This window comes from Oncorhynchus masou, chromosome 27 (assembly GCF_036934945.1).
Source record: "Oncorhynchus masou masou isolate Uvic2021 chromosome 27, UVic_Omas_1.1, whole genome shotgun sequence".
NCBI classification, from domain to species: Eukaryota; Metazoa; Chordata; class Actinopteri; order Salmoniformes; family Salmonidae; genus Oncorhynchus; species Oncorhynchus masou.
The window spans coordinates 11,514,105-11,536,947 of NC_088238.1; the positions used below are offsets into that span (position 1 = coordinate 11,514,105).

The window sequence follows — 22,843 nt, forward strand, 5'->3', positions numbered from 1 at the left end:
TCCCTGCTGCAGTGTGTGCAAACCTGGTCAAGAACGACAGGAAATGTATGATCTCTGTAATTGCAGACAAAGGTTCAAGTACCAAATATTAAGTTCTGCTTTTCTGACGTATCAAATACTTATGTCATGCAATAAAATGCAAAGTAATTACCTAAAAATCATATAATCATGTGATTTTCTGGATTTTTGTTTTAGATTCCGTCTCTCACAGTTGAAGTGTACCTATGATAAAAATTACAGACCTCTACATGCTTTGTAAGTAGGAAAACCTGCAAAATCGGCAGTGTATCAAATACTTGTTCTCCCCACTGTATATGTAGATAGAGACAGTTAGACCCAGAGAGAGCAAGAGTTAGACCCAGAGAGCGAGACAGTTAGACCCAGAGAGAGGGACAGTTAGATTGGGACATTTGTAAATGATGTCTGAGTGTTGGAGTCTGCACCTGGCTATCTGTACATTTAAAAACAAAGACAATTGTGCCGTCTGGTTTGCTTCACGTTAATTTAAGGAATTTTAAATTATTTATGTTTTTACTTTTGATACTTAAGTATATTTAAAACCATGTACTTTTAGACTTTTACTCAAGTAGGATTTTACTGGGTATATTTCACTTTTACTCAAGTAGGTTTTTACCGGGTGACTTTCACTTTTACTCAAGTAGGATTTTACCGGGTGACTTTTACTTTTACTCAAGTACGGTTTTACTGGGTGACTTTCACTTTTACTTGAGTCATTTTCTTTTAAGGATTCATTACTTTTACTCAAGTATGACAATCGGGTACTTTTTCCACCACTGCATATTTGTGCACAACATTTGAGAGAAATCAGGTTTTTGTGCATATGGAACACTGCTGGGATCTTTTATTTCAGCTCATGAGACATGGGAGCAACACGTCACGCTGTCTGTTTTTCAGCGTAGTTACTCTACATACTGCAGACCACAGAGAGTTGGACAGGAAGGTCTGAGACAACATCCTGTGAGTAAAGGGACGGTTATTTGGGAAGAGCAACACAGAGTCATTTTGTGAAGTGGTCATTGATTAGCAGAAGTGACTGTAGTGCCGTTGTCTGATGCAGAATGGATGGACCATGTTGGAGACGGCTGCTGTGTGTTGAGAGGCAGGACCGGAACCGGAACTAACTGGAGAGATACAACTCCTTCCTAAAATATCCAGGATTAAAATGTCTGTGTGTGTGTGTCTCAGTGTGTGTGTGTGTCTCAGTGTGTGTGTCTCAGTGTGTGTGTCTCAGTGTGTGTGTGTGTCTCGGTGTGTGTGTGTGTCTCGGTGTGTGTGTGTGTCTCAGTGTGTGTGTCTCTGTGTGTGTGTGTGTCTCAGTGTGTGTGTCTCAGTGTGTGTGTCTCAGTGTGTGTGTGTGTCTCGGTGTGTGTGTGTGTGTCTCGGTGTGTGTGTGTGTCTCAGTGTGTGTGTGTGTGTGTCTCAGTGTGTGTGTGTGTCTCGGTGTGTGTGTGTGTCTCGGTGTGTGTGTGTGTCTCGGTGTGTGTGTATCTGTGTGTGTGTGTGTCTCTGTGTGTGTGTGTGTCTCTGTGTGTGTGTGTGTCTCGGTGTGTGTGTGTCTCGGTGTGTGTGTGTCTCGGTGTGTGTGTGTGTCTTGATGTGTGTGTGTCTTGGTGTGTGTGTGTCTCTGTGTGTGTGTGTCTCGGTGTGTGTGTGTGTGTCTCAGTGTGTGTGTGTGTGTGTGTTATGTAGGGCCCTAATGAGACAGTGTTACACCACAGCCAGTCTGAAGAAGCGCAGGCTGGATCAAAGGAACAGTCTCTCTGAATGTCAAGTGTGTTGAAGGGTTCAGACAAGTCTGCACAGGAGTGTGTGTGTGTGTGTGTGTGTGTGTGTGTGTGTGTGTGTGTGTGTGTGTGTGTGTGGCTGCTTTCTAATGTCCCTCCATACATTTCAAGTTGTCTATTTCTATGTCTGTGTACATATTGGTGTGTGTTTTGTGTCCTGACTTCTGGCAGGTTGTCAATCAGGCTGTCAGGTAGACTGGGGATGAATGAGCCAGTGGAAATAGTGTAGGTGTCTGGGCAGACTCAGTCCACCATGTGCATGAAAACGACTTGTCTTTCATTGAATGACAACAAAGACTTTACTGAATAATCATTACTGAATAATCCCTGCTGAAGAATCATTACTGAAGGATCACTACTGAATAATCACTACTGAATGATCACCACTGAAGAATCACTATTGAAGAATCCCTAATGAAGGATCCCTACTGAAGGATCACAACTGAAGAATCCCTACTGAAGAGTGAAGAATCCCTACTGAAGAGTGAAGAATCCCTACTGAAGAGTGAAGAATCCCTACTGAAGAGTGAAGAATCCCTACTGAAGAGTGAAGAATCCCTACTGAAGAGTGAAGAATCCCTACTGAAGAGTGAAGAATCCCTACTGAAGAGTGAAGAATCCCTACTGAAGAGTGAAGAATCCCTACTGAAGAGTGAAGAATCCCTACTGAAGAATCCCTAATGAAGAATCCCTACTGAAGAATCCCTACTGAAGGATCCCTACAGAAGAATCACTGAAGGGGCGTAGACTTCGGCTTGACTCAATACATTTTGTTGTGTCCCCGAACTACTGAAAAAACCCTTAGTGAAGTCCAGAAAGAACATAAACATCACACAATAACTTCTGAACTGTTACAGCTGGTTAAACCAGAGAGAGACAGAGAGACAGAGAGAGAGAGACAGAGAGAGAGAGAGAGACAGAGATCAGTAGGACATGAGTCAACCCTGTTTGAGACCAGAACAAACCAACAGTTTACAGTGTGAGAGCCCATTACTAAGACAGCCCTTTCCTTTTCTCAACTATGAAACTATTCACTTTAAAACACCTCTGACTATCAGCATCACAGACCAAGGACCAATCTCAAATGGCACCCTATATCCTTTACTGTGGACTACTTTTGACCAGAGCCCTATGGCACTTCAGTGCACTACATCGGGAATAGGGTGCCATTTGGGATGGAATTTTGGACATCTGTCTAAACATGTCTGAACATTATTTAAAACAATAAACCGGCCAAACTCTGGTTTTGTTTCTTCTTGGGAAGCAGCTGTAGTTTGAACTGCACCAGGGCAGAAAAATTCATTATCAAATTTCTTCTCACTTTTTTTCCACTCAAGTTTTTTTCGTTTGTTTTTCTTCTGCGAAACCTTTGTGCCAAAACATCCAGCGGTTTAATTAAATTCATACTGTAAGTTGACACAATTGTATATTTTGTTACGATGACGACCATGAACTCTCATCGTTGGCTACGTCGCAGGTTATTATTGTTTGATTCGTTTTTTGAGGGGATGTTTAGAATAAAAAAAAACATGAGTTTAAAATATTAAGATGAACAACAGCTAAAGATGATTCTGGACTGACAGAGAGGAGGATAGGAGATAAAGACAGAGAGAGAGAGAGAGAGGAGGATAAGAGATAAAGACTGAGAAAGAGAGAGAGGAGGATAAGAGATAAAGACTGAGAAAGAGAGAGAGAGGATAGAAGGAGATAAAGACTGAGAAAGAGAGAGAGAGGATAGAAGGAGATAAAGACAGAGAAAGAGAGAGAGAGGATAGAAGGAGATAAAGACTGAGAAAGAGAGAGAGAGGATAGAAGGAGATAAAGACTGAGAAAGAGAGAGAGAGGATAGAAGGAGATAAAGACTGAGAAAGAGAGAGAGAGGATAGAAGGAGATAAAGACTGAGAAAGAGAGAGAGAGGATAGAAGGAGATAAAGACTGAGAAAGAGGGAGAGAGGATAGAAGGAGATAAAGACTGAGAAAGAGAGGGAGGAGGATAGAAGGAGATAAAGACTGAGAAAGAGAGAGAGAGGATAGAAGGAGATAAAGACTGAGAAAGAGAGGGAGGAGGATAGAAGGAGATAAAGACTGAGAAAGAGAGAGAGAGGATAGAAGGAGATAAAGACTGAGAAAGAGAGAGAGGATAGAAGGAGATAAAGACTGAGAAAGAGAGAGAGAGGATAGAAGGAGATAAAGACTGAGAAAGAGAGGGAGGAGGATAGAAGGAGATAAAGACTGAGAAAGAGAGAGAGAGGATAGAAGGAGATAAAGACTGAGAAAGAGAGGGAGGAGGATAGAAGGAGATAAAGACTGAGAAAGAGAGAGAGAGGATAGAAGGAGATAAAGACTGAGAAAGAGAGAGGGAGGATAGAAGGAGATAAAGACTGAGAAAGAGAGAGGGAGGAGGATAAGAGATAAAGACTGAGAAAGAGAGAGAGGATGATTGAAGGAGATAAAGACTGAGAAAGAGAGAGAGAGGATAGAAGGAGATAAAGACTGAGAAAGAGAGGGAGGAGGATAGAAGGAGATAAAGACTGAGAAAGAGAGAGAGAGGATAGAAGGAGATAAAGACTGAGAAAGAGAGAGAGAGGATAGAAGGAGATAAAGACTGAGAAAGAGAGGGAGGAGGATAGAAGGAGATAAAGACTGAGAAAGAGAGAGAGAGGATAGAAGGAGATAAAGACTGAGAAAGAGAGGGAGGAGGATAGAAGGAGATAAAGACTGAGAAAGAGAGAGAGAGGATAGAAGGAGATAAAGACTGAGAAAGAGAGAGAGGATGATTGAAGGAGATAAAGACTGAGAGAGAGAGAGGGAGGAGGATAAGAGATAAAGACTGAGAAAGAGAGAGGGAGGATAGAAGGAGATAAAGACTGAGAAAGAGAGGAAGAGGAGGATTGGAGATGAAGACTGAGAAAGAGAGGGAGAGAGGATAGAAGGAGATAAAGACTGAGAAAGAGAGAGAGAGGATAGAAGGAGATAAAGACTGAGAAAGAGAGGGAGAGGAGGATAGAAGGAGATAAAGACAGAGAAAGAGAGGGAGAGAGGATAGGAGATAAAGACAGAGAAAGAGAGGGAGAGGAGGATAAGAGATAAAGACTGAGAAAGAGAGAGAGAGGATAGAAGGAGATAAAGACTGAGAGAGAGAGGTAGAGGAGGATAGAAGGAGATAAAGACTGAGAAAGAGAGAGAGAGGATAGAAGGAGATAAAGACTGAGAAAGAGAGGGAGAGAGGATAGAAGGAGATAAAGACTGAGAAAGAGAGAGAGAGGATAGAAGGAGATAAAGACTGAGAAAGAGAGGGAGAGAGGATAGAAGGAGATAAAGACAGAGAAAGAGAGGGAGAGAGGATAGGAGATAAAGACAGAGAAAGAGAGGGAGAGGAGGATAAGAGATAAAGACAGAGAAAGAGAGAGAGAGGATAGAAGGAGATAAAGACTGAGAGAGAGAGGTAGAGGAGGATAGAAGGAGATAAAGACTGAGAAAGAGAGAGAGAGGATAGAAGGAGATAAAGACTGAGAAAGAGAGAGAGAGGATAGAAGGAGATAAAGACTGAGAAAGAGAGAGGGAGGATAGGAGATAAAGACAGAGAAAGAGAGGGAGAGGAGGATAAGAGATAAAGACTGAGAAAGAGAGGGAGAGAGGATAGAAGGAGATAAAGACTGAGAAAGAGAGGGAGAGTGGATAGAAGGAGATAAAGACAGAAAGAGAGGGAGAGGAGGATAGGAGATAAAGACAGAGAAAGAGAGAGAGAGGATAGAAGGAGATAAAGACTGAGAAAGAGAGGGAGAGTGGATAGAAGGAGATAAAGACAGAAAGAGAGGGAGAGGAGGATAGGAGATAAAGACAGAGAAAGAGAGAGAGAGGATAGAAGGAGATAAAGACAGAAAGAGAGGGAGAGGATAGGAGATAAAGACTGAGAAAGAGAGAGAGAGAGGATAGGAGATAAAGACAGAGAAAGAGAGAGAGAGGATAGAAGGAGATAAAGACAGAAAGAGAGGGAGAGGATAGGAGATAAAGACTGAGAAAGAGAGAGAGAGAGGATAGGAGATAAAGACAGAGAAAGAGAGAGAGGAGGATAGAAGGAGATAAAGACTGAGAAAGAGAGGGAGAGGAGGATAGAAGGAGATAAAGACAGAAAGAGAGGGAGAGGAGGATAGAAGGAGATAAAGACAGAGAGAGGATAGAAGGAGATAAAGACAGAAAGAGAGGGAGAGGATAGGAGATAAAGACTGAGAAAGAGAGAGAGAGAGGATAGGAGATAAAGACAGAGAAAGAGAGGGAGAGGAGGATAGAAGGAGATAAAGACAGAGAAAGAGAGGGAGAGAGAGAGGATAGGAGGTAAAGACTGAGACCTTCTGATTGGATGAGCCAGGGGACAGACAGCTCATTGCCATGGTCACCAACTTTGACCTGACTTTGATAGATAAGTAAAGAGATGAAGTTGTCAAACTGCCTCAGAGAAACAAAACACTTTCATATTTAGACGCTGAATAATGCATTTTATATTTGTGATTAACAGCAATTAACTATATTTATGGTGTGATTAGTTTTTCTACTTTGGTTCTCACCCCCTCAATCATTATTTCAACAGAGAGAGTCATAGAGAGAGAGAATGGGGAGAGAGAATGGGAGAGGGAAAGAGAGGGGAGGGAGAGAGAGAATGGGAGAGGGAAAGAGAGGGGAGGGAGAGAGAGAATGGGAGAGGGAAAGAGAGGGGAGGGAGAGAGAGAATGGGAGAGGGAAAGAGAGGGGAGGGAGAGAGAGAATGGGAGAGGGAAAGAGAGGGGGAGGGAGAGAGAGAATGGGAGAGGGAGAGAGGGGAGGGAGAGAGAGAATGGGAGAGGGAAAGAGAGGGGAGGGAGAGAGAGAATGGGAGAGGGAAAGAGAGGGGAGGGAGAGAGAATGGGAGAGGGAAAGAGAGGGGAGGGAGAGAGAGAATGGGAGAGGGAAAGAGAGGGGAGGTAGAGAGAGAATGGGAGAGGGAAAGAGAGGGGAGGGAGAGAGAATGGGAGAGGGAAAGAGAGGGGAGGGAGGGAGAGAGAGAATGGGAGAGGGAGAATGGGAGGGAGAGAGATAATGGAGAGGGAAAGAGAGGGGAGGGAAAGAGAGGGGAGGGAGAGAGGATGGGTGAGGGAAAGAGAGGGGAGGGAGGGAGAGAGAATGAGAGAGAGAGAATGGGGGAGGGAAAGAGAGGGGAGGGAGAGAGAATGGGGGAGGGAAAGAGAGGGGAGGGAGAGAGAATGGGGGAGGGAAAGAGAGGGGAGGGAGAGAGAATGGGAGAGGGAAAGAGAGGGGAGGGAGGGAGAGAGAGAATGGGAGTGAGAGAGATAATGGGAGAGGGAAAGAGAGGGGAGTGAGAGAGAATGGGGGAGGGAAAGAGAGGGGAGGGAGAGAGAATGGAAGAGGGAAAGAGAGGGGAGGGAGGGCGAGAGAGAATGGGAGAGAGAGAATGGGAGAGGGAGAATGGGAGAGGGAGAATGGGAGAGAGAGAATGGGAGGGAGAGAGAGAATGAGAGAGAGAGAATGGGAGAGGGAAAGAGAGAGGGGGAGGACATTCACATTTATACATGAGGTGATATATTGACACCAGTTTATGTCAAACGCGATAGACAGAATATTGCAGGTATTAATCAAATCAGTCTGTGTTTAATTACATGTGAAATAGGAGAAAGAAACAGACAGTCTCTTCATTGAGCTGTCTCTGATGATGGATGTGTGTGTGTGTGTGTGTGTGTGTGTGTGTGTGTGTGTGTGTGTGTGTGTGTGTGTGTGTGTGTGTGTGTGTGTGTGTGTGTGTGTGTGTGTGTGTGTGTGTGTGTGTGAGCTCTCTTACATACCCATGCCATTTATCAACCTCTCAGCTCCAGGTACTGAAGCCACCTTTCACAGCCAGATAAGAAAAGTTGACAATACAAATTAAACACGGGTTTATTCACCCCTCATTTTTTTGTGGAAAGTGGAAATAATTTATCCTGTTTACTGTTAAACGTTGACAGTTTCCAGTAATATACCTTCCCTTTGCAAAGCTATTCAGGAAACATCGCTCTGCGCTGGAAAATCTGCATGGCCACAGTGTGTTCCCTGGAAAAACTGTTGTGTTCTGTCTGGTGTGTTGTGTTCTGTCTGGTGTGTTGTGTTCTGTCTGGTGTGTTGTGTTCTGTCTGGTGTGTTCTGTCTGTTGTGTTGTGTTCTGTCTGTCTGGTGTGTTGTGTTCTGTCTGGTGTGTTGTGTTCTGTCTGTTGTGGTGTGTTTTTCTGTCTGTTGTGTTGTGTTGTGTTATGTCTGTTGTGTTTGTTTTGTTGGTGTGTTGTGTCTGGTGTGTTGTGTTTTGTCTGGTGTGTTGTGTTCTGTCTGGTGTGTTGTGTTGTGTTATGTCTGGTGTGTTGTGTTGTGTTCTGTCTGGTGTGTTGTGTTTTGTCTGGTGTGTTGTGTTTTGTCTGGTGTGTTGTGTTCTGTCTGGTGTGTTGTGTTCTGTCTGGTGTGTTGTGTTCTGTCTGGTGTGTTGTGTTCTGTCTGGTGTGTTGTGTCTGTTGTGTTGTGTTCTGTCTGGTGTGTTGTGTGTCTTGTGTTTGTTTTGTCTGGTGTGTTGTGTTTTGTCTGGTGTGTTGTGTTCTGTCTGGTGTGTTGTGTTCTGTCTGGTGTGTGTGTTTTGTCTTGTGTTGTGTTATGTCTGTGTGTCTGTTGTGTTGTGTTCTGTCTGGTGTGTTGTGTGTCTGGTGTGTTGTGTTCTGTCTGGTGTGTTGTGTTCTGTGTTGTGTTCTGGTGTGTTGTGTCTGTCTGTTGTGTTGTGTTCTGTCTGTTGTTGTGTTCTGTCTGTTGTGGTGTGTTCTGTCTGTTGTTGTGTTCTGTCTGGTGTGTTGTGTTCTGTCTGTGTGTGTTGTGTTCTGTCTGTTGTGTTGTGTTCTGTCTGGTGTGTTGTGTTCTGTCTGTTGTGTTCTGTCTGGTGTGTTGTGTTCTGTCTTTTGTGTTGTGTTCTGTCTGTTGTGTGTTGTGTTCTGTCTGTGTGTTGTGTTCTGTCTGTTGTGTTGTGTTCTGTCTGTGTGTGTGTTCTGTGTGTTGTGTTCTGTCTGTGTGTTGTGTTGTTCTGTCTGTGTGTGTTCTGTTCTGTCTGGTGTGTTGTGTTCTGTCTGGTGTGTTGTGTTCTGTCTGGTGTGTTGTGTTCTGTCTGGTGTGTTGTGTTCTGTCTGGTGTGTTGTGTTCTGTCTGTTGTGTTGTGTTCTGTCTGTCTGGTGTGTTGTGTTCTGTTCTGTCTGGTGTGTTGTGTGTCTGGTGTGTTGTGTTCTGTCTGTGTGTTGTGTTCTGTCTGTCTGTGTGTTGTGTTTTTCTGGTGTGTTGTGTTCTGTCTGGTGTGTTGTGTTCTGTCTTGTGTGTTGTGTTCTGTCTGGTGTGTTGTGTTGTGTTCTGTCTGTTGTGTTGTGTTCTGTCTGGTGTGTTGTGTTGTGTTCTGTCTGGTGTGTTGTGTTCTGTCTGGTGTGTTGTGTTCTGTCTGTTGTGTTGTGTTCTGTCTGGTGTGTTGTGTTCTGTCTTGTGTTGTGTTCTGTCTGTTGTGTTGTGTTCTGTCTGTTGTGTTGTGTTCTGTCTGTTGTGTTGTGTTCTGTCTGTTGTGTTGTGTTCTGTCTTGTGTTGTGTTCTGTCTGGTGTGTTGTGTTCTGTGTTGTGTTCTGTCTGGTGTGTTGTGTTATGTCTGTTGTGTTGTGTTCTGTCTGTTGTGTTGTGTTCTGTCTGTGTGTTGTGTTCTGTCTGTTGTGTTGTGTTCTGTCTGTTGTGTTGTGTTGGGTTCTGTCTGTTGTGTTGTGTTCTGTCTGTTGTGTTGTGTTCTGTCTGGTGTGTTGTGTTCTGTCTGGTGTGTTGTGTTCTGTCTGGTGTGTTGTGTTGTGTTCTGTCTGGTGTGTTGTGTTCTGTCTGGTGTGTTGTGTTCTGTCTGTTGTGTTGTGTTGGGTTCTGTCTGTTGTGTTGGGTTCTTTCTGTTGTGTTGTGTTCTGTCTGTTGTGTTGTGTTCTGTCTGTTGTGTTGTGTTCTGTCTGGTGTGTTGTGTTCTGTCTGGTGTGTTGTGTTCTGTCTGGTGTGTTGTGTTCTGTCTGGTGTGTTGTGTTATGTCTGTTGTGTTGTGTTGTGTTCTGTCTGTTGTGTTGTGTTTTGTCTGGTGTGTTGTGTTCTGTCTGGTGTGTTGTGTTCTGTCTGGTGTGTTGTGTGTCTGGTGTGTTGTGTTCTGGTGTGTTGTGTTCTGTCTGGTGTGTTGTGTTCTGTCTGGTGTGTTGTGTTATGTCTGTTGTGTTCTGTGTGTTGTGTTCTGTCTGGTGTGTTGTGTTCTGTCTGGTGTGTTGTGTTCTGTCTGGTGTGTTGTGTTCTGTCTGTGTTGTGTTCTGTCTGTTGTGTTCTGTCTGTGTGTTGTGTTCTGTTGTGGTGTGTTCTGTCTGTTGTGTTTCTGTCTGTTGTGGTGTGTTCTGTCTGTTGTGTTGTGTTCTGTCTGTTCTGTCTGTGTGTTGTGTACTTCTGTGTGTTGTGTTCTGTCTGTGTGTTGTGTTCTGTCTTTTGTGTTGTGTTCTGTCTGTGTTGTGTTGTGTTCTGTCTGTTGTGTTGTGTTCTGTCTGGTGTGTTGTGTTGTGTTCTGTCTGGTGTGTTGTGTTCTGTCTGGTGTGTTGTGTTCTGTCTGTTGTGTTGTGTTCTGTCTGGTGTGTTGTGTTGTGTTCTGTCTGTTGTGTTGTGTTCTGTCTGGTGTGTTGTGTTTTGTCTGGTGTGTTGTGTTTCTGTCTGGTGTGTTGTGTTCTGTCTGGTGTGTTGTGTTCTGTTCTGTGTGTTGTGTTCTGTGTGTTGTGTTCTGTTGTGTTGTGTTGTCTGTCTGTTGTGTTGTGTTCTGTCTGGTGTGTGTGTTGTGTTCTGTCTGGTGTGTTGTGTTCTGTCTGGTGTGTTGTGTTCTGTCTGTTGTGTTGTGTTGGGTTCTGTCTGTTGTGTTGGGTTCTTTCTGTTGTGTTGTGTTCTGTCTGGTGTGTTGTGTTCTGTCTGGTGTGTTGTGTTGTGTTCTGTCTGTGTTGTGTTGTGTTCTGTCTGTTGTGTGTGTTGTTCTGTCTGGTGTGTTGTGTTCTGTCTGTTGTGTTGTGTTCTGTCTGTTGTGTTGTGTTCTGTCTGTGTGTTGTGTTTGTCTGGTGTGTTGTGTTCTGTCTGGTGTGTTGTGTGTCTGTGTTGTGTTGTGTTCTGTCTGGTGTGTTGTGTTCTGTCTGGTGTGTTGTGTTGTGTTCTGTCTGGTGTGTTGTGTTGTGTTCTGTCTGGTGTGTTGTGTTCTGTCTGGTGTGTTGTGTTCTGTCTGGTGTGTTGTGTTCTGTCTGGTGTGTTGTGTTCTGTCTGGTGTGTTGTGTTCTGTCTGGTGTGTTGTGTTCTGTCTGGTGTGTTGTGTTCTGTCTGGTGTGTTGTGTTCTTTCTGTTGTGTTGTGTTGTGGTGTGTTGTGTTGTTTTCTGTCTGTTGTGTTCTGTGTGGTGTGTTCTGTCTGTTGTGTTGTGTTCTGTGTGTTCTGTCTGTTGTGTTGTGTTCTGTCTGGTGTGTTGTGTTCTGTCTGGTGTGTTGTGTTCTGGTGTGTGTGTGTTTTGTCTGGTGTGTTGTGTTCTGTCTGGTGTGTTGTGTTCTGTCTGGTGTGTTGTGTTCTGTCTGGTGTGTTGTGTTCTGTCTGGTGTGTTGTGTTCTGTCTGGTGTGTTGTGTTCTGTCTGGTGTGTTGTGTTATGTCCGGTGTGTTGTGTTCTGTCTGGTGTGTTGTGTTCTTTCTGTTGTGTTGTGTTGTGGTGTGTTGTGTTGTTTTCTGTCTGTTGTGGTGTGTTCTGTCTGTTGTGTTGTGTTCTGTCTGTTGTGTTGTGTTTTGTCTGGTGTGTTGTGTTTTGTCTGGTGTGTTGTGTTCTGTCTGGTGTGTTGTGTTCTGTCTGGTGTGTTGTGTTCTGTCTGGTGTGTTGTGTTCTGTCTGGTGTGTTGTGTTCTGTCTGGTGTGTTGTGTTCTGTCTGGTGTGTTGTGTTCTGTCTGGTGTGTTGTGTTCTGTCTGGTGTGTTGTGTTCTGTCTGGTGTGTTGTGTTTTGTCTGGTGTGTTGTGTTCTGTCTGGTGTGTTGTGTTCTGTCTGGTGTGTTGTGTTCTGTCTGGTGTGTTGTGTTCTGTCTGGTGTGTTGTGTTCTGTCTGGTGTTGTGTTCTGTCTGGTGTGTTGTGTTCTGTCTGGTGTGTTGTGTTCTGTCTGGTGTGTTGTGTTCTGTCTGGTGTGTTGTGTTCTGTCTGGTGTGTTGTGTTCTGTCTGGTGTGCTGTGTTCTGTCCGGTGTGTTGTGTTCTGTCTGGTGTGTTGTGTTCTGTCTGGTGTGTTGTGTTCTGTTGTGTTGTGTTCTTTCTGTTGTGTTGTGTTCTGTCCTGTTTGTGTTGTGTTCTATTGTGTTGTGTTCTGTTCCGTTTGTTCGTTCGACATTGAACACATGCTTTTCTGTCTTTGTTTTTCCTGTGTGTGTGTGTGTGTGTGTCACTCAAGCAAGATCTTATGTGTGTGTTTTCTGCTGACTCACAATGCTCCCTCTCCGTCCCTCATCCGTACCCCTTCCCTTCCCTCTCTCTCTCTCTCTCTCTCCCTCATCCATTCCCCCTCCCTCCCTCTCTCTCCTTCCTCCCCTCCTTCCTTCCCTCCCTCTCTCTCCTTCCTTCCTTCCCTCCCTCTCTCTTCTCCTCCCTCCCATTTGCTGCCCCCTCCCTTCACCCCCCTCCTCCTTCCCTTCCTCCTTCCTTCCCTCTCTCTCTCTCTCTCCCTCATCCATTCCCCCTCCCTCCCTCTCTCTCCTTCCTCCCCTCCTTCCTTCCCTCCCTCTCTCTCCTTCCTCCCCTCCTTCCTTCCCTCCCTCCCTCTCTCTCCTTCCTCCCCTCCTTCCTTCCCTCCCACTCTCTCCTTCCTCCCCTCCTTCCTTCCTTCCCTCCCTCTCTCTCCTTCCTCCCCTCCTTCCTTCCCTCCCTCTCTCTTCTCCTCTCTCCCGTTTGCTTCCCCCCCCTCCTCCTTCCCCCCTCCCTTCACCCCGCCTCCTCCTTCCCTTCCTCCCTCCTTTCCTCTCTCTTCCTGTCTTCAGATTGAGAATCTGCAGGAGCAGCTGAGAGACAAGGAGAACCAGATGAGTAGTCTGAAGGACAGAGTCAGGTCTCTCCAGACAGACACCTCCAACACTGACACAGCTCTCACCACCCTGGAGGAAGCACTGGCTGAGAAGGTATATATTATAGAAACACACACACACGCACATGAGCTTTGGGGCTGTATCCCGGGCTGTATCACAACCGGCTGTGATTGGGAGTCCCATAGGGTGGCGCACAATTGGCCCAGCTCCGTCCAGGTTAGGGAGGGGTTGGCCGGGAAAGGCCGTCCAGATTAGGGAGGGTTTGGCCGCAAGGTTAGGGAGGGTTTGGCCGGGAAAGGCCGTCCAGGTTAGGGAGGGTTTGCCCGGGAAAGGCCGTCCAGGTTAGGGAGGGTTTGGGCGGGAAAGGCCGTCCAGGTTAGGGAGGGTTTGGGCGGGAGGGTTTGGCCGCAAGGTTAGGGAGGGTTTCCCCGGGAGAGGCCTTCCAGGTTAGGGAGTGTTTGGGCGGGAAAGGCCTTCCAGGTTAGGGAGGGTTTGGGCGGGAAAGGCCTTCCAGGTTAGGGAGGGTTTGGGCGGGAGAGGCCTTCCAGGTTAGGGAGGGTTTGGGCGGGAAAGGCCTTCCAGATTAGGGAGGGTTTGGGCGGGAAAGGCCGTCCAGGTTAGGGAGGGTTTGGGCGGGAAAGGCCGTCCAGGTTAGGGAGGGTTTGGGCGGGAAAGGCCGTCCAGGTTAGGGAGGGTTTGGGCGTCATTGTAAAATTAGAATTTGTGGAATCTATGAAAATAAAAGCTGTGGTTTAGTTGTGAGAATGATGCTATAATACACAGCAGTACTACACTACACTACTACACTACTACACTACACTACTACACCACTACATTACTCTACTACACTACTACACTACACTACTACACTACACTACACTACTACACTACTACATTACACTACTACACTACACTACTACACTACACTACTACACTACACTACTACACTACACTACTACACTACACTACACTACTACACCACTACACTACTACACTACACTACACTACTACACTACTACACTACACTACTACACTACACTACTACACTACACTACTACACTACACTACACTACTACACTACTACATTACACTACTACACTACTACACTACACTACTACACTACACTACTACACTACTACATTACACTACTACACTACTACACTACACTACTACACTACTACACTACACTACTACACTACTACATTACACTACTACACTACTACACGACACTACTACACTACACTACTACACTACTACACTACTACACTACACCACTACATCACTACACCACTACTACACTACACTACTACACTACTACACTACCACAATAACTACCACACTACTACACTACACTACCAGAATAACTACCACACTACTATACTACTACACTACTACACTACCACACTACTACACTACCGCACTACCACTACTACACTATTACACTACCACTACTACACTACTACACTACACTACTACACTACACTACACTACTAAACCACATAACTACACTACTACACTACACTACTACACCACTACTACGCTACTACACTGCACTACCACACTACTACACTACACTACTACACTACTACACCACTACTACGCTACTACAATACACTACTACACTACTACACTACCACACTACCACACTACTACACTACCACCACAGGTTGTGAAACAATATCTCTCTTTCGAATGTCGATCTTGCTCTCTCTCTTTCTCTCGATTATCTTTCTCCATCTCTCTCTCTTTTCTCTCTCTACCCCTCCCCTTTCTCTCTACTTTCACCATCTCTCTCCCCCTTTCTCTCTCTACCCCTCCCCTTTCTCTCTACTTTCTCTCTCTCCCTCTCCCTTTTCTCTCTCTACCCCTCCCCTTTCTCTCCCTCTGTTCTCCGGACACGTCAGGTGGTTCTGTATGCAGTGGACGAGCAGGGGGGCTTGGTTTTAACTTTAACTGTAGTACTGTTCAAATAAAGTGAAGTGTACCAAATTGATGGGCCAATAGAGATATTTTTTAAATAAAGAACTATTTTCACCACAGGTTTGGACATGTCTCCGTTCACAGGCCGTTGACAGTGAGTTTGGGCCGCGGCCAGACGCCCTGCTCTTACAACTGGTGTTGTTTTAGATGATTTCCATCCCTCCTCTCCTCCCTCCCTCCCTCCCTCCCTCCCTCCCTCCCTCCCTCCCTCCCTCCCTCCCTCCCTCCCTCCCTCCCTCCCTCCCTCCCTCCCTCCTCTCTTTCCCTCTCCTCCTCTCTCCCTCTCTATCCCTCTCACCCTGTCTCTCCCTCTCTCCTCTCCTCTCATCCTTTCTCTCACCCTCTCTCTCTCTCTCTCTCCCTGTCTCTCCCTCTCTCCTCTCCTCTCACCCTTTCTCTCACCCTCTCTCTCTCTCTCTCTCCTCTCCTCTCTCCCCTCTCTCTTCCTCACCCACTCTCTCTTCCTCACCCTCTCTCTCTTCCTCACCCTCTCTCTCTCTTCCTCTCTCCCTCTCACCCTCTCTCTCTCCACCTCACCCTGTCTCTCCCTCTCCATCTCTCTCCCTCTCTCTCACTTTGTCTCACCCTTTCTCTCACCCTCTCGTTCTCTCTCTCCTATCCTCTCTCTACCTCTCCCCTCTCTTTCTTCCTCACCCTCTCTCTCTCACGCTCTCTCTCACCCTCTCTTTCTCTCTCACCCTCTCTTTCTCTCTCACCCTCTCTCTCTCTCCAATTTTTTGAGAGAGCGACAACAGTAACAACAATAAGTGTCAAAATAACCATACAAAATAACCATACATTCAACAATAACAATAAGCATACAGTAGAGTGCATGTGCTCTCTCTCTCTCTCTCTCTCTCTCTCTCTCCCTCTCCCTCTCCCTCCCTCATATTATAATGGTAGGGTGTTCACCTCTGAGTGCCTCTAGCTGAATGCACCAGAATTAGACCTGATTCATTTGAGTGTTTTAATAGAGCAGTTCTAAGTGAATTCACAGTTTCTGAAAACACAATGTTGTGTTAAAGGCCTTGCTGCGATGCAGAGCTTGGTTGAGGTTGACACACAAACACACAGGTGTGAGATGAACAGAGCCAACCGTCGGTCTTCCATTACGTGGTGTGTGTTGTTCTGACTGGCTGTGAAGGTTGAACACTCTGTCAGACACGGTTCTAGTTGTGATATAAGGAGTGTGAGCTATACTATTAAATGTTACTGAGCTTGCGATTTAATCAGTGTAGTAAGTTCAAGCGCCTGTTAAACTTTGATGGACTGTGTGTGAGGCGATGAATGAGGAAAAACATACTTATTGTTAAACCTAAAGTGGTTATTATTAGTTTAATATGATGTAATAATAGCCATTAAATTATAGTCATTTCCACTAGATTATTTTCCAGGCCAGTTGTAATAGCCCTCAGAACAACATTCAGACAGTGTTGTCAATAGAAACCAATAGAAGATGAACTCTTAGGCAGGGCGGCCCACCCAGTGCCCGATGGGACAAGAACATCCCGGTCGGCCAAACCCTCCCCTAACCCGGACAACTTTGGGCCAAACCCTCCCCTAACTCGGACGATCCTGGGCAAAACCCTCCCCTAACCCGGATGACGCTGGGCTAAACCCTCCCCTAACCCGGACGATGCTGGGCCAAACCCTCCCCTAACCCGGACGATGCTGGGCCAAACCCTCCCCTAACCCGGACGACGCTGGGCCAAACCCTCCCCTAACCCGGATGACGCTGGGCTAAACCCTCCCCTAACCCGGACGACGCTGGGCCAAACTCGGTTGTGACAGAGCCTGGACTCTAACCCAGGATCTCTAGTAGCAGAGCCTGGACTCTAACCCAGGATCTCTAGTAGCAGAGCCTGGACTCTAACCCAGGATCTCTAGTGGCAGAGCCTGGACTCTAATCCAGGATCTCTAGTGGCAGAGCCTGGACTCTAACCCAGGAGCTCTAGTGGCAGAGCCTGGACTCTAACCCAGGATCTCTAGAAGCAGAGCCTGGACTCTAACCCAGGAGCTCTAGTGGCAGAGCCAGGACTCTAACCCAGGATCTCTAGAAGCAGAGCCTGGACTCTAACCCAGGAGCTCTAGTGGCAGAGCCTGGACTCTAACCCAGGATCTCTAGAAGCAGAGCCTGGACTCTAACCCAGGAGCTCTAGTGGCAGAGCCTGGACTCTAACCCAGGATCTCTAGAAGCAGAGCCTGGACTCTTACCCAGGATCTCTAGTAGCAGAGCCTGGACTCTAACCCAGGATGTCTAGTGGCAGAGCCTGGACTCTAACCCAGGATGTCTAGTGGCAGAGCCTGGACTCTAACCCAGGATCTCTAGTGGCAGAGCCTGGACTCTAACCCAGGATCTCTAGTGGCAGAGCCTGGACTCTAACCCAGGAGCTCTAGTGGCAGAGCCTGGACTCTAACCCAGGAGCTCTAGTAGCAGAGCCTGGACTCTAACCCAGGAGCTCTAGTAGCAGAGCCTGGACTCTAACCCAGGAGCTCTAGTGGCAGAGCCTGGACTCTAACCCAGGATCTCTAGTGGCAGAGCCTGGACTCTAACCCAGGAGCTCTAGTGGCAGAGCCTGGACTCTAACCCAGGAGCTCTAGTAGCAGAGCCTGGACTCTAACCCAGGAGCTCTAGTAGCAGAGCCTGGACTCTAACCCAGGAGCTCTAGTGGCAGAGCCTGGACTCTAACCCAGGAGCTCTAGTGGCAGAGCCTGGACTCTAACCCAGGAGCTCTAGTGGCAGAGCCTGGACTCTAACCCAGGATGTCTATTGGCAGAGCCTGGACTCTAACCCAGGATCTCTAGTGGCAGAGCCTGGACTCTAACCCAGGATCTCTAGTGGCAGAGCCTGGACTCTAACCCAGGATCTCTAGTAGCAGAGCCTGGACTCTAACCCAGGATCTCTAGTGGCAGAGCTATCACTGTGATGCAGTGTCTTAAACCACTGCGCCACTCGGCAGGCCCTGACCTCTAACTACCCATTCCTCTACAGGTGAGTGTTTGTGACTGTCCCCATGTGTGAATTAACCCTCTGACCCTCTCTGTAGGAGCGTATCATTGAGCGTCTGAAGGAGCAGAGAGACAGAGACGACAGAGAGAAGACAGAAGACATTGAGTCCAACAAGAAAGAACTGAAGGAGCTCAGAGAGAAACTCAGTCTACTGCAGGGAGACCTGTCTGACCGAGAGGTGAGCTACAATGACCAGACAGGCACCACACTCAGTCTACTGCAGGGAGACCTGTCTGACCGAGAGGTGAGCTACAATGACCAGACAGGCACCACACTCAGTCTACTGCAGGGAGACCTGTCTGACCGAGAGGTGAGCTACGTTGACCACACAGGGATAACACAATCACCATACAATCATCGAACCAAGACCATATTCCCACTCAAGCTACCTGACCGGCAAGGTCACCTTCAATTCCAGTCATTTTTCTTGAGAAATAGTCCACAGAGTATGAGATTGGGTGAGTCACAGACTCCTTGAATGACTGACAGACAGTCCCGCACAAACATCAGCAATTGACGCTCTCTCTGCCTATTGATTGACTGGCTACTGCCCTGTCCTGAGAGTGGCAGGCAGACAGAGCAGAGGAGAATATTAAACCATGGGCCTATGTGACTGTCTGGCAGAGACAAGGCATTAGACTGAGGAAAGACCAGGAGCTGTCAGCCAGTCAGCCAGCCATGGACCACTGCTGCTGTTCTCAGTCTGTTTGTCTCAGAGACACTGTGAATGAAAGGACAGGAGGAGGGGATGGACCTGGGACTCAGCAAGTGTGTGTGTTCAGGGGTGGGGTGAGGTCTGTGGGCATTGCATGTGTGTGTGTGTGTGTGTGTGTGTGTGTGTGTGTGTGTGTGGTGTGTGACAACAAGATAAAGGGTTCCTCTGTTGATAGCCTACCTCAAAGTGTTCTCTTTCTCTCTTGGGGCCCCCCCTCTCTTAGATGACCCCTAGTTCCACAGAAAACAGGCCCAACATTGAAATGGACATTCAGTACAGATGTTTGTCACGTGAACGTGTGCAGGTACACACACAGGAGAGGGCAGCTGTCAACATCCTGTCATATATTCTACTACATAATACATGATAGGTTTATTGTTCCTGTTATTCCTATACTGTGTGAGCCTCGGTATTCCTCTAGGCTGTCTGTCTGCTCCTAATACAGCTTCAACACGTCACACAACACAATACCCAACCACCAAGCCACTTCCCTTCTCCAGATGTACCAACACACTATAACATCCAGCTACCAACACACTATAACATCCAGCTGTATCAACATACTATAACATCCAGCTGTATCAACATACTATAACATCCAGCTACCAACACACTATAACATCCAGCAACCAACACACTATAACATCCAGCTACCAACATACTATAACATCCAGCTACCAACACACTATAACATCCAGCTACCAACACACTATAACATCCAGCTACCAACACACTATAACATCCAGCTACCAACATACTATAACATCCAGCTACCAACATACTATAACATCCAGCTGTACCAACATACTATAACATCCAGCTACCAACATACTATAACATCCAGGTGTATCAACATACTATAACATCCAGCTGTACCAACATACTATAACATCCAGCAGTACCAACACACTATAACATCCAGCTGTATCAACACACTATAACATCCAGCTGTATCAACATACTATAACATCAAGCTGTATCAACATACTATAACATCCAGCTACCAACATACTATAACATCCAGCTGTATCAACATACTATAACATCCAGCTACCAACATACTATAACATCCAGCTACCAACATACTATAACATCCAGCTGTACCAACATACTATAACATCCAGCTACCAACATACTATAACATCCAGCTGTATCAACATACTATAACATCCAGCTGTACCAACATACTATAACATCCAGCTGTACCAACACACTATAACTTCCAGCTGTATCAACACACTATAACATCCAGCTGTATCAACATACTATAACATCAAGCTGTATCAACATACTATAACATCCAGCTACCAACATACTATAACATCCAGCTGTATCAACATACTATAACATCCAGCTACCAACATACTATAACATCCAGCTACCAACATACTATAACATCCAGCTACCAACATACTATAACATCCAGCTGTATCAACATACTATAACATCCAGCTACCAACATACTATAACATCCAGCTGCCAACATACTATAACATCCAGCTACCAACATACTGTAACATCGAGCTACCAACATACTGTAACATCCAGCTGTACCAACATACTATAACATCCAGCTGTATCAACATACTATAACATCCAGCTGTATCAACATACTATAACATCCAGCTACCAACATACTATAACATCCAGCTGTATCAACATACTATAACATCCAGCTACCAACATACTATAACATCCAGCTGTATCAACATACTATAACATTCAGCTACCAACATACTATAACATCCAGCTACCAACATACTATAACATCCAGCTACCAACATACTATAACATCCAGCCACCAACATACTATAACATCCAGCTACCAACATACTATAACATCCAGCGGCCAACATACTATAACATCCAGCTACCAACATACTATAACATCCAGCTACCAACATACTATAACATCCAGCTGTATCAACACACTATAACATCCAGCTGTATCAACACACTATAACATCCAGCTGTACCAACATACTATAACATCCAGCTGTATCAACACACTATAACATCCAGCTACCAACATACTATAACATCCAGCTGTATCAACATACTATAACATCCAGCTACCAACATACTATAACATCCAGCTGTATCAACATACTATAACATCCAGCTACCAACATACTATAACATCCAGCTGTATCAACATACTATAACATCCAGCTACCAACATACTATAACATCCAGCGGCCAACATACTATAACATCCAGCTACCAACATACTATAACATCCAGCTGTATCAACACACTATAACATCCAGCTGTATCAACACACTATAACATCCAGCTGTACCAACATACTATAACATCCAGCTGTATCAACACACTATAACATCCAGCTACCAACATACTATAACATCCAGCTGTATCAAAATACTATAACATCCAGCTACCAACATACTATAACATCCAGCTGTATCAACATACTATAACATCCAGCTACCAAAATACTGTAACATCGAGCTACCAACATACTGTAACATCCAGCTGTACCAACATACTGTAACATCCAGCTGTATCAACATACTATAACATCCAGCTGTATCAACATACTATAACATCCAGCTACCAACATGCTGTAACATCCAGCTACCAACATACTATAACATCCAGCTGTATCAACATACTATAATATCCAGCTGTATCAACATACTATAACATCCAGCTGTATCAACATACTATAACATCCAGCTGTATCAACATACTATAACATCCAGCTGTATCAACATACTATAACATCCAGCTGTATCAACATACTATAACATCCAGCTACCAACATACTATAACATCCAGCTACCAACATACTATAACATCCAGCTACCAACATACTGTAACATCGAGCTACCAACATACTGTAACATCCAGCTGTATCAACATACTATAACATCCAGCTGTATCAACATACTATAACATCCAGCTACCAACATGCTGTAACATCCAGCTACCAACATACTATAACATCCAGCTGTATCAACATACTATAACATCCAGCTGTATCAACATACTATAACATCCAGCTGTACCAACATACTATAACATCCAGCTGTATCAACATACTATAACATCCAGCTGTATCAACATACTATAACATCCAGCTGTATCAACATACTATAACATCCAGCTACCAACATGCTGTAACATCCAGCTGTATCAACATACTATAACATCCAGCTGTATCAACATACTATAACATCCAGCTGTATCAACATTCTATAACATCCAGCTGTATCAACATACTATAACATCCAGCTGTATCAACATACTATAACATTCAGCTGTATCAACATACTATAACATCCAGCTGTATCAACATACTATAACATCCAGCTACCAACATACTATAACATCCAGCTACCAACATACTGTAACATCGAGCTACCAACATACTGTAACATCCAGCTGTATCAACATACTATAACATCCAGCTGTATCAACATACTATAACATCCAGCTGTATCAACATACTATAACATCCAGCTGTATCAACATACTATAACATCCAGCTACCAACATACTATAACATCCAGCTACCAACATACTATAACATCCAGCTACCAACATACTGTAACATCGAGCTACCAACATACTGTAACATCCAGCTGTATCAACATACTATAACATCCAGCTGTATCAACATACTATAACATCCAGCTGTACCAACATACTATAACATCCAGCTGTATCAACATACTATAACATCCAGCTGTATCAACATACTATAACATCCAGCTACCAACATACTATAACATCCAGCTACCAACATACTATAACATCCAGCTGTATCAACATACTATAACATCCAGCTACCAAAATATTGTAACATCGAGCTACCAACATACTGTAACATCCAGCTGTACCAACATACTATAACATCCAGCTGTATCAACATACTATAACATCCAGCTGTATCAACATACTATAACATCCAGCTACCAACATGCTGTAACATCCAGCTACCAACATACTATAACATCCAGCTGTATCAACATACTATAATATCCAGCTGTATCAACATACTATAACATCCAGCTGTATCAACATACTATAACATCCAGCTGTATCAACATACTATAACATCCAGCTGTATCAACATACTATAACATCCAGCTGTATCAACATACTATAACATCCAGCTACCAACATACTATAACATCCAGCTACCAACATACTATAACATCCAGCTACCAACATACTGTAACATCGAGC

General features: G+C 45.1%; 1 pseudogene; it reads left to right on the forward strand.

Moving 5' to 3' along the window:
- The window catches only part of LOC135516578 (ELKS/Rab6-interacting/CAST family member 1-like), an 83,366-nt pseudogene that overhangs the window by 43,731 nt on the left and 16,792 nt on the right, over positions 1–22,843 (forward strand).